Consider the following 16,893-nt stretch of genomic DNA (forward strand, 5'->3'; position numbering starts at 1 on the left):
AATTAAATAATGCCGTCTCTAAACACCTGGAAAACAGACATTGTTTCTCAAAGGTTTACGATTCATAACCAGGGAGAAGTTGAAGCAGTGGGCAAATCTGATTCGCCGTTTGCCAAAGACCACGACGTACACAGTGCTCCTTCTGGGTGAGCGGTCAAGATGCAGGCTCCATCAGCGAGGGCTTCCCCCGGCTGCGGTCCCTGCAGGTGTCGGACCAGGGTGGGAGCTCCACCCTGCACCTTCCCCATCTCTGTTCAGCCTCGGTGGGCGTCTGCCGGGGAGACCACTCTGCAGGAAGACACGGTATCTGATGGAACATGGGGGGCAGCCCAGGATACTTCCAAAGCTATGATCTCAGGACACTGGGAAAGGCAAAGCGGACGTGAGAAATGAGAAACAAGAGAGGATCCGACTTTAAGGAGAAAGTTTTGATGTCAAGAGAGGTGGCTGTGGAACCAGCAGTGAAGGAACCCCTGGACCACAAACCATGTAGGGGCTTTTGTGCTGGCCCCAGCCCGCCCTATCGGTTGGGGTGACTTGGGGTAAGCGCCCCCCTTCCTCTCCCTGAGGCTCAGCTTCCTCGTGAGTGGAGCTAGTACATCCGTAAGGCTCTTCCAGTTCTTTCGGTGGATGAGCCCATGACTCTCTCTCTACATAAAAGCTCTGCAACTCACGAGAGTTTTCGCACACAGAGATAAAGGTGACCACTCTGCTCGTCTCAGGTTGCACGACTGCAGAGATGAGTGGTTTTAATAAGAGACATTTAAGAAGTCAATGATTAGCTTTTAGTACTGACTGACATTTATCTCCGCCCTGGGAGACCATCTAAATGGCATGCAATTGGAGTTTGGGAGAACGGAAAAGGACAAGCATAGATCCAGACCCAGACTAAGCCCTGGTCAAAGGTGACAAATGATTCAAGGGCAAGATGAGCCACTGAGGCTAGCTGCCTAATTTTATGGGCTGTTCAGGGAAAAGCATGCATGTTCAGGGAAACGGAAGGAGACGAAACAGTCATAAAATGGGAACTGCGCACCCCTATGGCATATACTCAGAGCTGGTAATTCCCCCATAAATCCATTAGGTTCTCAGACGTCCACCCAGGGGCTGCTTCTTCACAGGCTGATCCCACCAGATCAGAAGTTCATGCGGCAGAGCAGGAAGAGAAGGGTGGGGGTGGATGGCTCGGTAGGGCTTTGTTAGTCGTCTTCCTGGAAAGCTCTACAAGTCCACACCCTCTGGGAAGAGGTGTGTTCGGTCATGCACACAGAGCCAGCAAAGTGCCATTGAAAGTAATGTCCCTGCACTCCTGAGTGGGGCTTGTGGTTGGGTAAGTGAAATCAACACAGGAAGAGGAGGGCTTGACACCACACGCTGTCATGGGCAGGTGTCATCACCGCCTGCTGGAACAGTGAATGTGGCATTCTGCAGAGCTCGGCTCCAGCCTATACTGCTCCCCTACACCAGGCCACCTCAGGGAGTACCAGGTGTATCGGGAGGAGGGGTGATGAAGAGTCACATGGAGTTAGGTATGGACCAGCCGGTACAAGGGAGCAACAGGTAGGTCAGGGCAGATTGTGGCGGCAGGGGGAGGGGATGTCTGGTTTAAAAAAAGAGTAAAAACAACCATTCATTCATTCACTCATTCATTTTAACTTATGCACATGTACACTCTTCCACCAAATATTTCCCTAGTACCTACTTAGGGGCTAAAATCACTGCTTTTCTCAGAAAGATAGGTCTTTTACTCCCCTCTTCTATCTAAATAGCCCCTTACTTATTTCCTTAATAACACTATGTATAATCTGAAATTACATTACTTATTTACGTCCTATCTATCTCATCCATTGGAATATAAGCCTCATGAAGGCAGGGATCATGTCTACTTTTTCCACTGCTGCACTCCAGCACCTAGAGTAATGCCTGGCACATAATAGGCCCTCAAAACACTGGTTTTTTGAATGAATAACTCACAGAGATGAATAGAACCTGGGTCCTTGGAGAAGATATTCTAAGAGAGTGTGGAAAAGCACCGACTGGGACCGTAAAGGAAAGGCGAAACCAGGGCAAAGATTGAATTGCCCATCCCCTAACATTTAACAAGATACTTGGCATCAAAAAACAAAACATCAGAGGAACCACCAGTGTACTGGCTCCCTGTGTTCGGATGAGAGGGTTAGCGGTATTAATTCTTAAGTACTTTCCAGGCCACCTGGTCTGTGATCTACTGTCTTCAGCTAGACCATGCCAATGCTCTTTCGTGTTACCCATGCTGTTCTGAGACTCGGTGTGCTAGAGTGGAAGGCCCAGCCCCATACTGATGTGTAAGTGTAAGTGGCTGTGTGACTTTGAGACAAGTCACGTGACTTTGGGACAAGACATGTGACTTTGGGAGCCATGAGTTTCTTCTGTCAGTGAAATGGGGATAATGACATTTGCACTAACGGTGCCCATGTCCACAGCTTTGTTTTGAGGTCCAAGCTGAAAATGTAGTACATGGACTCTGTAAACTGTGAAACCGCAGGCAGACGTCTGCTATTTGGCTGTCCCCAGGAGGCCTCCTCCTGTGACTCACGGCAGGGGCAGGCCTTCATGGGCTTGCTGCTTTCACCGGAACTGGTTACTCACAAAATGAAGTTCTAGGAATGGACTTTAGAGGAAAAATAGAAATCATGAGGTGAGTGCCCCAGCTATTGATCAAAATCACTCATCAAGAATTCATTGAGTTTTCCATGATACTTTGTTTACGAAGACAAGCAGACCATGGGCAGGAAATCCTTGTTTCCCTCCACAAGCATCCATGGAGGGGCTCCATACCAGGGAGGTAAGGTCAACAATCGCCATCCTTGACCCTGTGACTGCCTCAAGGGCAGACACGGAACATTCAACACGCTCTGAGAAGGCAATGGGATGGGAGCAGTGACAAAGCCATGCATACCGTGTTGGAGGGACACCCAAGAGGCTTAAACTAAAACGGGTGGGAGGAAGAGGCTGGAAAGGCTTCCAAAGGCTAAGTCCAGGCAAAAAGGATGAAAAGGAACCCCCAAGGTAGAGAGAGAAGCATGTGCAGGGACTGGGAGCCCGGAGAGTCTGGCCCCTCTGGGAACCTTGAGTGGTTTGTTCAGTATGGCTGTCACTTGGGCAGGGCATGGTGAGAGCTGGATCCAGTGAGACACCCAGGAAGCAGATCCTAAAGCATCCATTCTACCTAGAGCAGAAACACGAGGACTTCGTGTCGCATATTAATCTGAAGCAGAGAATCTCAAAGTCACCGTACCGTTGTCGTACAGAAGAACAGGAAATATGCAGGTTTCACCTCCTGCCAAACTTCCTCCCAGGTACCTTTCTGTAAAGCAAGCTCATCTCAAAACAATGTTTGACCAGGAAGTGAAACAGTGAAGTGAACTTCCTAACCAGCTACGTTGGACATTTCTGTGTGTCCCTCCAGAGCCCCTCTCCACCTGTTCCACCCAGCCCGCGCCCTGGGAGGCTGACACGGGGGAAACTCTCCGGGGTTCCTTGCCCTCTGGCTGCTGAGCATGCGGCTGACCAGTGAGGCAGCAGAGGAAGACAGGAGGTCTGAAGGAACAGAAAGTCAGGGTACTTACTGCCACCCAGAGGGTAAGGAGCACTGGCTGGAGTGAGAAAACCCAGGTTCCAGTCCCATCTATGTGACCTCCGGCAAGTAAAAACCCTTCTGGGCATTAATTTGGGTGAGAGGACTTCGTTGCCCAAGACTACAGGGCAGTGGCAGGCATGATCTGAGGTTTGGGGACCATGGTCCCTGGAGCTCCATTGTTCTTCAGAGGTGCCTCAGGGCCACCTTAGGGTAAGGGAGGTGGACCAGAGTAGCCCCTCTTCTATCTTTCCTCATATAGTAAGATTCTATATATGATTTAGTTTAACAAAAATGACAAAAATTCCTTGGAAAGACTTAGAAATTATTGAGCTCGATGAAGCGTGAGGTCTTTCCTGATTTTTAGAGCTGAGATCTCCCATCTGCCCATTCATGGGGTAGAGAACCTGGTAAGGATGCGATCTCCACTACAATCCACAAGTATGGCGGCCAGGAGCCTAAGCATTCACAGCATCAGAAATGCTGAGATTACAACGAGACAGTAATTGTGACTCGCCCACCATAAAAGGGCTTGTTCAGGGACAGACGACCTGGAGCCATATTTCTTGTGCATGTTTCCGGAACAGCATTTACCTGAGTCATCTTCCATGAACTATTCCTCTGTATCAGTGGTGGTGTGTCTCACTTGGAAATCAGTGTGGCCCCCGTGCTGCTCATGGAACGGAGACCTGATACCCTTCCATCGGCAGCCAGCGGAAGATGCTGAGAATAGCAACATGAGTGGTACTGTGGACTGAACCCAAGCCTCTGACCCCATTAACTCAGCCGGTATGTGGGAAGCTCTGCAAGTGTTTGCTTCCTCCAGACATGTATTCACATCATGTCTCACTCTACCAGGTCTTTCTTGATAACTCCCTGGCCAGCAGTTGTGGCTCTTTTTCCAAACTCAACATTCAGCACCATCTTTTTCTGACCTTTGGAGTTAGACACTTGTCAGTGTGGACATCCACGCTTTCTCTCTTCTGCCAAACTGTGGTCTCCGCTGGAGAAAGGAACATGTGGTGAGCTCCTAAAGTCTCTGGTAGGGGGGCAATGTCCTGGAAAGAAAACTGAAAGCTAATCTCAGTCTAAGGGACCCTGGTTATGAGTACAGTGGGTCCGTACTGAGGGCCGAGGCTCTCCCCGTCCCAGGCAGCAGCGTGAATCTCTTGCCCACGTGGGCTGAACTGCTCTGGAGCCTGGAGGAGCTGACCTGTGGGACTTGGTCTGCCCTTCCAGGCTGTACTTGCTGTCCGTTCGCATCTTGTTTCACTCTGGTCAAAATGTTGAGGGGAGGACAGAACACATGGCATGATCTGCTCTAACTGAAGATTCTCACGGTCCCTAGGGACAGTTTCCAGGTGCCATTCCATATGAGCGATGTCCCCTTTCCTGATTGTCATCACTGGGACCTCAGAGCCCCCGTCCAACTTCTCCTGCAAGTAGCCCCAGCATCCCATTGAAGGTGGTATTGTTCTGTAAATATCCTAATTCCCGATACTACCTCTGTAAAAAGGAAATCGTTTTAGCCGGCAAGAGTCAGGGCTGCTTTGAAATTTTGGAAAAACCATTGAGGAAAAGCCCCAGACTAAAATTAAGATCGACAGAAGTAGTTCTCTAGATTCACCACCTTTCTGGGCCGAATATCACTGTGTGCCCGTGATCTTGGGGGCTGCTTTCATGGCCTCGGGTAGCATGAAAACATGTCAACCAGGCAGGACAGTGTAATCTAAATGGGAAAATAGGAAAGGCCCAGCCCGGTCTTTACAAGCATTCTCTGCCTGGCTCTGTTTCATAATACTTAAGTACACCAAAAACGAGTTCGAAAAAACTAGGCATCCCATTAAAGGTACCAAAATCCCCCAAGGGGCAGCATGCAGGGCAAGTCACTTCGCCCTCCAGGCTGGGAGACGACAGTAAAGATCCAGCCCTGAGCTAGTGGTTTGAGGAGTTTCACCAACAGCTACGGATGACTAAATTCAGGGGTCACCTCTGTGGGTCCAAGATCAGAGTGATCTCTCATCCATAAGCTTGCCTCGGTGACATGCCCGTGCATACGTCCACCTTTGCTCATGAGAGGGGAGGACAGATGGAGAGCGTGGTGCGAAAGCCTGTGCGGCAGACCCAGTTCTTCCTCGTATGCGCTGTGTGACCTTGGGCAAGGCACCGAGTCTTTCCCTGAAACTTTCCGTTGTCTGTAAAGTAGGGACACGCGAACGGAGTTGTTAGGACGATGTGACTATGTAATTATACAAATACGCTTTAGCCCGCAGTGTGTTTTGACAAAGGGAAGGTATTATAAAGATCAAGCCAAACAAGATAGATTCTCTGCGCTCCTCTGAAAGCCTCATCCTCTGTCTCCCTGTAGACGGAACCAGCCTTGCCCTATTATTTTTTAAAGTGGTTTCCATTCATGTTTAAGTCACTAGTTTCCATTCCAGCAACAGGTCAGTGCGTTAAAGAGGCAGCGAAACAAGTCCTTGCCTAAAGCAAACAAAGGAACGAAAAACCCACCATCTTGACTTTTATTTTTGTTTCCTTTTTGTCTTAGGAAATGATTTGGCTCGGCCCACGGGTGCCCGATGGAATGAAGTGTGATAGAAAGACGGTGGGTTTAACATCTGACTCCCGACAAGTGTAGCAAGTACAATGTCACATATCCCTCCCTGAGCCTGCCGCCGAGTCTCCTCGTAGCAAGAGTTTGGATAATGACATTCACACGGCTCAAGGCTTATAAGGGAGTATACGCAAAAACCCCTATTACGTAGTGGCAGTGTTCTTCCTCCCTCAGAAAACCCAATGATGCCAAGTCCAAGGTCATAGATGTGCTCTTGATCTAAGCTTGGGAAGAAATAGAAAATGGGTAAGCATCCAGGAAGGTCAGAGTAAAACTTGAGTTCCCAATATAATGGTGTCCTCAGAGGACTTAAAACTGTCCACGAACTCACTGAAGCGGCACATAGACTTTCGGTTGACTGGTTTGATATCAGACACACCTGAATTCAAGACCAAGTTCTGCCCCTACTAGCTGTGGGAACCTGAGAAAGGGACTGGGTCTCAAACCTCAGCTTCCCTTACCGTGAAATGGGCCCGTATCAATTCCTTCCCTCTGCCTGCTGCTCCCCCTGCCTGTGCTCTCTTTCTCTCTGACAAACAATTAAGTAAAATCTTTAAAAAAAGAAAAAAGAAAAAAAAAGCAGCAGCCACAAGCTGCTATGATGTGACGTACTCGTGTCGAGGGCCCTGAGGCTGGCAACTGTGAGGGCGTCACAGACTCAGGGCCTCAGTCCCACTTCTGCCAACAACCACGAGGGCTTGGAAAGGACGCTGAGCTCCGGAGGGGATGCTGAACAGAGAACCCATCTACACTGATGTCAAACTCCGGACCCATAGAAACTCTGCGGTAATAAATGCACTGGTTTTGAACCATTACATTCGTAGCAAGCGTACAGAGTGATGGGAAGCAAATACACCGCTGCTTCTGGAAGTCATTTCCTACAGATAGGGATGGACGGAGGGAAGACAGGGTCTACCTCTATCCCGTCTGTTGAACTCGTGGGTGTAGGAAGGAGGGAAAGACAAAGAAGCTTCCCTAGACACATCTGGTCCTTGTTCTGAGCAGCGCCTGGGAAGACCTCTCATGGAGTGCGCTGGACCCTCCCCTGAGCCTCGCCACGCTGGTCACAGCCAGGTCTCCGTGAGGCTGCACGAGGGCCACCTGCTCTGGGGCTCTGGCTTGCTGAGCGCTCTGTAAAGTTGGGCTAATCTCTTATTTTCATCTGTGTGCGGGGGGAGGGGTCTTAGTTTCCACAACTGCAAAAAAGGTATAATTATATGAGTTTTCCTCAGCTCAGAAAGATGTTGTGAGAATAACAAAGTAATCACCATGGAAACAGGCTTTTTAAAAGTTAAAATCAAAGAGAACGTCAGTGGCTCTTCTACTGAAGGGGGGGTGAGGGGGCAATCTCTGGCCCCTTCAAGGTAGGCTTCAAATCCCATCTGGAAGCAGCAAGCGCTCTCACACGTAGGAGAGTATCAGGTGCACTGGTTCCTAGGTCTCCATAGCTCAAAGCTAAATATAGAGAGAAGCTATACGTTTTTCAAGGAATTTTTAAAAAATTCATCTTTAATTTCATATTCTTGATTTCATCTATTCCACCAGCTCCCCCCAAAAAGTTTCAAAATCAAAACCAGCTATGATCATAACAATAATAATTAACAATAATCATAACTCAACTCATTTAGTTTAACAACTAATTAATAATTCTTGCACCTCGTCACCACCCTGGCCGCCCCTCCTGGGACCTTCTGGATTTCCCCAAGCATCCAGCATTCATGGATTGATGGCAGGCTCGGTGGGGGCCTCCAGACCTTGCCCCAGCACCACAGTGGGTGCCAAACGTTAGGTCATGTGGTTATCATCTGGACAGCCAACCTCCCCAGTCTAATTCTTAGTCCTCCTCTGGGCATGGCCAAAGTGGGTTTGTCACTAGACTCCTCACCTTCACTCCACACCCTAAGTTCTCATGCTCTGTCTTACTTTCCACTGCTGCCTCCACCTGGGATGTCTTCGCCACTCCCCATTGCTCTCTGTCCCACTATATCCCCTCTCACTCACATACTGGGAGTTGGCGACCACCTTTCTAAGCCTCAGTGGTCCCATCCTTAAAGTGGGAATTCTAAGAGGACCTACTTCACGAGGTAAGGAGGAAATGGCAGCACAGGGGATGCCCAAGTCCAGGGCTAGGTGCAAAGAGAGAAAGTGTGGCCCATTTGCATTCCCAGTCCTGCTCTTTCCAGGCTTCTCCTCAAATGCCCAGCATCTATGTAGGCTTCCTCCACCCCTCAGCTTGAAATGGCAGCTCCCCCTCTGAATCCTTGCAGTGGCTCGGGGGGCCTTCCTCCCGGCTCCAGCTCCTGGCCGGCTGGTGGGCATGCGTGGAAGTGGTACCTTCCCCTCCAGTCCGATCAAAGGCAGACACCCTGACTCATTCTTGTCATTTCTGAGCCCAGCCCGGCCACCACATGGAATACTTAACAGCATTCCGTGAACCTTTGTTGATACAAGATGAAATACCAAGGTAAGTGTTTGTCGAAGGAATAAAGTCTAGAAGCTTTAAATGAGAAATGCCAAGAGAATAAGTCGTAAAAGTTCTCATCACAAGAAAAAAAAAAAAGTCTAACAATGTATGGTGATGGGTGTTACCTAGACTTATTGTGGTGAACAATTCACGACATATGCAAATATCGAATCATTATGTCATACACTTGAAACTAATAGAATGTTGTGTGTCAATTATAACTCAATAAGAAAAAAATTTCCAATGCCAGAGAACGTGAGGAGAGCAGCACAGCCATGTGCAAAGCCAAATAATAATAGTCAACATCTGGGGCACCTGGGTGGCTCAGTCAGTTAGGCACCTGCCTTGGGCTCAGGTCACGATCCCGGGGTCCTGGGATGGAGCCCCGAGTTGGGCTCCCTGCTCAGCAGGGAGTCTGCTTCTCCCTCTCCCTCTGCTGTTCCCCCTGCTTGTGCTCTCTCACTCTCTCTGTCAAATACATAAATAAAATCTTTAACAAAAACAATAATCGTCAACGTTTACGAAGCACTTACTACGTGCCAGGCACTACTTTCAGCACTTTGCAGACATTAAGTCATGCAATCCTCCCAACGAGCCCGTGAGGGAGGTGTAGAAATTGCTGACGGTCTATACACCTCACAGGGAGCAAGCTCACTGTGGGCTGGGAACATGTCCTTCGTCCCCCGCCCTGCCCCTGACGCAGGGTAGTTGCTCACCAGACGGGGAGGGCTCACGGACGTTCAGTTTTACCACTGTGTGTGCGCTCCTCACCCCACCTTCCCCAGTCCTGTCCCCCTTACCATCCCACCCCATATCTGACCTTGGACGGTTCACTCACACAAAAGCAGAATTAACCATTTCAGTTTCCAAGGGGTATCTGCACTATTTGGAAAAACTTGGGAGCTTTTCTTTGTGTGCCTAAAATCACACCTATTTTTTTTTAAGATTTTATTTATTTATTTGACAGAGAGAGAGAGAGAGAGCACAAGCAGAGGGAGCAGGAGCAGGAGAGAGAGAAGCAGGCTGCCCCCTGAGCAGGGAGCCCGATGCAGGGATTGATCACAGGACCCTGGAATCATGACCTGAGCCAAAGGCGGTCACTTATGCCACTGAGCCGCCCAGGTGCCCAAATCACACTTACTTTAATCATACGCAAAACCGATATTTCAAATCCGTATTCTATGTACTGAGACAGAGGGCTCAAGACCCCCGGGGATGCAGGAGAGGGTGCATGTCAATCAGAAAGGGGTTTCTTTAAAATAACAAAATGCTGGGCTGGTTTCTAAAAAGGGAAAAGGAAAAGGAAAGAGAGAACTTTTCAAGTAAAGAAAATGGTAAGTCCAGAAGCCAAAAGCTGCAACGTGAAATTCTGGCATTAAGGCAACAGTAAATATAGATTTCTCTTTCCACACCTGAGTTCCCTGGTAGAGGCTAGGGGCTTGTCTTTTTCAGAAGTTCCCTGGAAGGTTCTAATGTGCAGTCTTTGGGGGAACCTAATGGATTAAACAAGTAATGCCCAGTTCGGCTACAATTAGAATCACGAGGGGAGTTTTAAGACACGCAGATATTTGGGTCCCACTCCCAGGGACTCTGATTGAATTGGTCCAGAGAACCAGGCATTAGCATTTCTTGAAACTCCCCGGGTGCTTTCTGAGGAGGGTCGGGAATCTATCATGGAAGTAACCAGAAGAGTGAGTGTGAGCAGAGGGTCAGTATAATGGCAAAGGAGATCACTGAGATGGAGTGCAGGGAATTCGACACTGATTCTTGACAGCCTGGTCGAATACAGGTATTAGCTGTACAGATGCGTAACAAGACTTCTTCTTAAAATTAGACTTTAATTTTATGTTACGGATTTTATATATACCACCTACTTCCAAAAAGGTTTGCAAGGCACTCTAAACCAAAACATGGTCTGATCACAGCACAAATAATTAACAAGAGGAAAGATGGAGATCAGGCTGACGTTGATAAAGGGTAGTGAGAGAGGAGAAAATTGGATCAGGAGTTCCGAAGGATGTGAGGCAAGGCCCCGCCCCTGTCTGTCCTATTTCGGTCACCTCCCATCCTTCAGTGGCATGAGGGGTGCTCATGCCTCTAAGTTCCATCCCTAACCCTGACTCTGCCTTGGGGCCCCCAGACCCAGGGGCCTAGCGCTCCACCTGTGCATCCCCCATGGGGTACCCTACAACGCCACGCAACGGGGAGGGCCTCGGCAGATGTCTGGGGGAGTGCATCCGGGATCCAGCTCACTTCTAACAGGCAGCCTTTCCACAGAACGACTGCGAACGTGGATTATCTGTGCACAATGCAAACTGAAGGGTCTGTAAGTTAAAATGAGAATGGCAGGGGCACCTGGGGAGCGTAGTCAGTTAAGCATCCAACTCTTGGTTTCAGCTCAGGTCATGATCTCAGGATCGTGAGATCGAGCCCCGTGTCAGGCTCCGAGCTCAGCGTGGAGCCCGCTTAAGATTCTCCCTCTCTCTCCCTCTTCCCCTCCCTGCCCCCTGTGCACGTGCACACTCTCTCGTCATTCTTTCTCTCTCTCTAAAAAGAAAAGAGAGAGACAGAAAGAGAGAGAGAATAGAAGGGCAGTTCATGGAAAATCAGATCTTTGATGAGGGCCATGACAGTGAAAGCAAATCCTTCACTGGGAGACTTTTAGTTGGAGAACCTTTCACAAAGGGGGATCTGGGGGGTCAGTCCACTAAGTGTCTGCCTTCAGCTCAGGTCATGATCCCAGGGTTCTGGGGTCAAGCCGCACGTCGGGCTCCCTGCTCACTGGGGAGTCTGGTTCTCCCTCTCCCTCTGTGCACTTATGCTCTCTCCCGTTCACTCTTTCTCAAATAAATAATAAAATCTTTTAAAAAAAGGAAAGTTTCGGGGCGCCTGGGTGGCTCGGTCATTAAGCGTTTGCCTTCGGCTCAGGGCGCCATCCCGGCGTTCTGGGATCGAGCCCCACACCAGGCTCTTCCGCTGGGAGCCTGCTTCTTCCTCTCCCACTCCCCCTGCTTGTGTTCCCTCTCTCGCTGTCTCTCTCTATATATCAAATAAATAAATAAAATCTTTTAAAAAAAAAAAGGAAAAGAAAGTTCCACAAAGAACACAGAATTCAGTCCTGTCCCTGTCACCAATTCAAATCTGGGGCGAATCTACCATAGTGTTCATTACATGTGTGTGTGTGTGTGTGTGTGTGTGTCCAATAGAGACACGTGCATGTGTGTGTGGTGTACGTGCGGGGACACAAATGCATGGGTGCTTTTGTATGTCAGTGTATCTGCCCTAAATCTGTATCAGCGTTTTCCAACTCTTCTCATTATCTTCTCCCCAGGAAGCCTTTTCAGACATTTGTTCTCTCATCGCCCCCATGAAAATCGAATGCCACAGATACACTATACGTGTATTTGTGTTTTCTCTACAAAAAACAGTAAGATTTTTTTCACCCCATAAGAGCCAATTTCACCCCCTTGGGGAGACGGCGTTCCTCTGGAGAGTGCATGATCTCTCCGTGTATCTGTGCACACGCATGCGCGTGCACGTGCACGCACACACCCCCCCCATGAGTGCACGCCCACAAACACACCACGCGAGCCCACTGGCTCCTGGGAAAGAGACCGACCGAGCTTTCTGAGCTCCCACAGGAGAGGCTCGCCATCCGTCACGGCCAACCAGGAGAGCAGCTCTGGCCCAGTGATCCTTGCAGGAAATAGCCGCCGGTGGTTAGAAAGCTGGGGCACTCTAGCCAGTCTAAGCTCGCGGGGCACGACCTCCTTTCCCAATTTTCAGAGTTGGGAGAGATTTCAAAAAGCCACATGAGCAGAAAATATCTCATTGTATATAAAAGGAAATTTCCTGAAATCTAATTTCTACACTGCCATTGTAAACTCTTAAGTTCACGGATCTCTTTCAAGGTAAGTGAACAGAACACATTTGGGACAAAAGAGAACCAGCAGCGTATTGAACCCTTTCTAGACCTGGTCACCAGGATTGGCAAGATCGTATTAAACAAACGATCAATCTCTGAGAAACTCCCCGAGGATGTGACCCGTGGTTAGCTCTTGCAAAGACTCGCAGGGGATGTGGAAGTAAAGGTTAGCACAACTGCCTTCAAATGCCTTACAGCCCAGTTTTGTTGTAACTTAAACCAGATAGAATGTCTGAGCGCATCAACTCCTGTGTGAGCCGCAGCAACCCCAGGACAGGGGAGAGGTAGCCCCTCCCTTGCTCCTCTGAGTAACCCCAGCTCTTCAAAAGCACAGCATCATTTTAACCCATTTCTAACCATAAGACACCCTTCACGTAATAGGTACTGACCACTTTCATGCTTGCCATGAAATAATCTTTCCACAAGAAGATTAAAATAACAGGCTACTAGAGGGGGAACAGATTTGCTAACAACTGCTACTATTTAATGAACACCTACTATGTGCCCAAGGCTACATGTTATGTCCAAATACACGGATTCTTTCTACACCAAGCCCTGTGGGAGTCATCCAGCCTCTGTTTAAATACATTCCTCAGGGGCGCCTGGGGTTAAGTGCCAGACTCGGTTTCAGCACAGGTCATGATCTCGTGGGTCCCGGGATCCATCCCTGCATCAGGCTCCGTGCTCAGCAGAGTCTCCTTGAATATTCTCTCCCTCTGCCCCTCCCCCCTACTCATGCACATGCGCTCACACTCTTTCTCTCTCCCTCCCTCTAATAAATAAATAAATCTTAAAATAAATAAATACATCCTTCATGGGTAGTTCACCCCTCTCTCAAGGTATCCATTGCTCTGTCTGACAACTCTCTGTGCAAGGAAGTTCTTCAGTCTGTTCAATTAAAATCAGCCCCTTTCCTACTTAAAATTTAAAATCAGCCCTCAGCACTCACCCTCGGGATTGACCCAGGAAGTCTACTTCCTTCTCCACATGACTGACTGATAGCAGGGCTCATGCTCAGCAGACGTCCTCACCGGGGTCCCATCTTCAGGACAGGCTGAGGGGGGAATCGCTAGGCTGAGGGTAAGGCTATTGGGGGACTGTTTTACATGCTGTCCCTGTTACTGAGTGGCGTGACTCGTATCTCATTGGGCCTGTATCCCCCAACTCCATGTCTAGTGAAGCAGATGAATCTGGGCAAGTGAAAGAAGGCGGCCATGTTGGGAGCCGCAGGAAGTACCCCACACCTCCCTGAGGGTGCTGCTGGTTACCCGTGACCCTCAGCCACGGCCATGTCTGCTCTTGACATGCATCCGTCCACTCACACAGGCCGAAAAGGTGCACTGAGTCCAGCCACTTTCCTTTTTAAGCGGTTTGTATGAACTTGGAATATGGGTAGTGAGCAGCCCCAAGTCCGAACGACATCCAGTGCAGGAAGGGGAAGGCAGGAGGTCGTAGAAAGGCCCGAAGGTGGTCAGGAAACACTGTCCCTCACCCCCAAACACGACGCAGCCTGCCTTGGCCTCTGGTCACTGCTCCAGGGAGTCGGTAAGTTAGGAACACTTAGGAGCTATGGGACTTCGATAAGCCACTTAACCGCTGCTGCCTCAGTTTCCTCGTCTACACAACAGGGCTACTAGTGATAGTATTATTATGCAACGTAAAGCAATTAGAAAGCACGTAGTAAGCACTTAATAAATGTTAGTTAATATTACTATCACACTTTGGTCTCGAAGGAAGCCCTTGATTATTGCAACTTGTCTTCCCTCAGTGAAAAGGCTGCACTTTGGGGACACTCAAGGGGATGAGGAGGGTGGAGAACAAAATCCGTGTGATTGGCTTTACCCCAGCCTCCCCCAGGCTGGCCCGGTGAGTCAGATAATTCCACGTCCCTGGATCTACGTTTGGAATAACCTTTATTAGAATCACCCCCAAAGAATTTGCTGGAGTTATAAAATCAATAGTCGGTGTTAAATATCCTAATAGGACATTCTAAGCGTTTATCATTGATGTCCTAGGATCTGTAAGACTTCAGAGAAGATTCTATTGTACAATTTTTTCTGAGGAAATACTGATAAGGATTTTTTTGTTGCAAACCACAGAATACACGCTAGCTAATTAAAGCAGAACAGGAATTGGTCCAGAAAGCCCGTTTCTGACTCTGCTGTGAAGAAGCAGGGCCCACGAGGAGCGTGTTCGAACCGTGCAGGGCCACAGTGGAGAAGGACAAATGTTCGCTCTGCGTGTCGGCATTGAAATCAGCTGAAAGTGTTCTCCGAGACGTGAACATACGAATAATGAGTCCAAGTGCCCTTTATCAAGACTCGTTGGCATAGGACAGAACCAATTTTCTGCCAGATCGCGGTATCTGAGACTGCTGAGAAAGAAGTCCTGAATATGAGGAAATGAGGTGCACACACGCTCACACTCAGGCACACACCCACACACGCACGCATGCACACACACAGACGCGCAGGCACGATGCAACTGGCTAGTGAACGTTGATCCAAATAAGTAAACAATGGCCAGAAATAAGTGGATTCCATGAATTTACACAATCTGAGTTGAGGCCAGGATCCAGCAGGCCTAGGAATGCAGTCCCATCTGTGTCATAGTTGAAAAATTCCCCAGAGAGGCCAAGTGTCTCAGTCAAGGGCACAAGGGAGTGAAGGGCATAAAGTGCCCCAAGTGTTTACTGTTAGGAATGTTTGCCCCAGAAGACAACATTCTCCTTTCTCAGGAAATCAACCTTCTGGAGCAGCGGTCTGAGGCCTCCCAGACTGGCTTGCCCGTTGGAACCGCTTACCTCTCTCCCTCCAGTGTGCAAAACTGGCTTGGCGATGAGGTCATCATCTCATTTTCACGTGGTGACATCCCTAGGCAGAGACCCTGTTGTACGTCCACACCGCCAGGTGGCCACGTCCCCGCACAGATGTCTGAGCCCCGCCCGGAGACGCAGCAAGGGTGAGTTAGCAGCGCGTGGCGTGGCAGGAGCCAGGCCAGGCAAAAACATCAAGGGCACTGTTTGACAGATCCCCTCCCCGAGTATGGAGGAAGTGAGAAAAAGCACGCCTTTACACATCGTCTGCCTTCATGCTACAACGGCGGGGCCGGGTCACTGTGACAGACGCTGTGTGGACCACAAAGCCGAAAACACTGCGTCACCCTTAACAGAAGCAGTATGCTGGCCCCCACCTAGGTTATGGGAGCTCCACGATCCTGGACCAAGTAGACGGTAACCTGCTTGAGAACCGAGTCCTTCTGGAATCTCCCTCGGCGCCTCACGCAGTGCTCAGTACACAGTAAAATCAAAGAACCCATTTCAAAGCCGACAGGGACCTCGGCTCGCATTTCATCCAATCCCCATGTTTAAAGATGAAGAAACCCAAACAACCAGTTCAAAATAAGAGACTGCTGGGAAGCAGAAGCAAAAACCAAGTTCCCTGAATGCCACTGTATTGCTGTTACTCAACCAATATTTGGCGACTATGGAAACAATGCAGATACGTATGTATTATTTACCAATGGCATTACTTGAGCCTACAGTGTGTGCCAAACGCTATATACTTAACATATGTTTATACTATGTAGTATGCATAATACACGTGGTCTTTAGACCTAGCAGTAGGATGATGGCACACAAACTCCCTTGTAGGAAACAGCCAGCCATGAGGAGAGGAACTGTCTCATCCGTGACTTCAAGGTAACCATTGTCAGTTGGTTACTGTTCCTATTTGCTTCAACTAAAGGAAATCAGCACCAAGCCCAGAGAGCAGAGCCATGGCAAGAGTGACATTTATCTTCCATCCCATGGCCTCTTTCCACAGCTCCTGCAGACTCTCCTTTCCCTGCGTCACAACTGGGTGCACCTAATAACCCCTCTTTTCCCCTCCTTGACAGATGTCTGGTTACACATTGGGAGGTACTCCTTCACTCCAAAGTGCTAGCCAGCCAGGCATTTCCACCGAGGGCCATTTATCTCCTACTCTGGAATGAAAGGTGCCTCGCCCTTGATAGTGTAATTCTTGGCACCCAGGTAGAAAAATGTTTTCTGAAGAGCATCAGGCTGAGATAAGCTTCAAATAGCCCTTTTAGGTGACCTAAAGTGGGAGACGGGCCAGAAGGGATCCTCCAAGATTGTTCTCACTGGTGTCAAGAGAAGCTCCTGCAGTCTTGATCGGGGTGGAGCACCTGGGGTCCCTTCACCTCTTGCTCCTTCCTTCTGCTGCCCCAGCAGCAGGCCCGTCAGGGGAAGAGGTAAATAGCATCCTCTC

The 16,893-nt window shown here is 49.1% G+C and overlaps 1 protein-coding gene and 1 long non-coding RNA gene across 3 annotated transcripts in view; one reads left to right on the forward strand and one right to left on the reverse strand.

The window, feature by feature from the left end:
- CLIC5 (chloride intracellular channel 5) overlaps nt 1-16,893 on the reverse strand; it is a 102,613-nt gene that overhangs the window by 72,420 nt on the left and 13,300 nt on the right. The window lies entirely within an intron of this gene.
- LOC121105712 lies at nt 37-7,467 on the forward strand. Its single transcript, XR_005838337.1, has 2 exons — nt 37-1,560; nt 6,168-7,467. It is a non-coding gene; the product is annotated as an uncharacterized LOC121105712 (long non-coding RNA).

The sequence above is a fragment of the Ursus maritimus genome, unplaced genomic scaffold (genome assembly GCF_017311325.1).
Source record: "Ursus maritimus isolate PB19 unplaced genomic scaffold, ASM1731132v1 scaffold_29, whole genome shotgun sequence".
Lineage (NCBI taxonomy): Eukaryota > Metazoa > Chordata > Mammalia > Carnivora > Ursidae > Ursus > Ursus maritimus.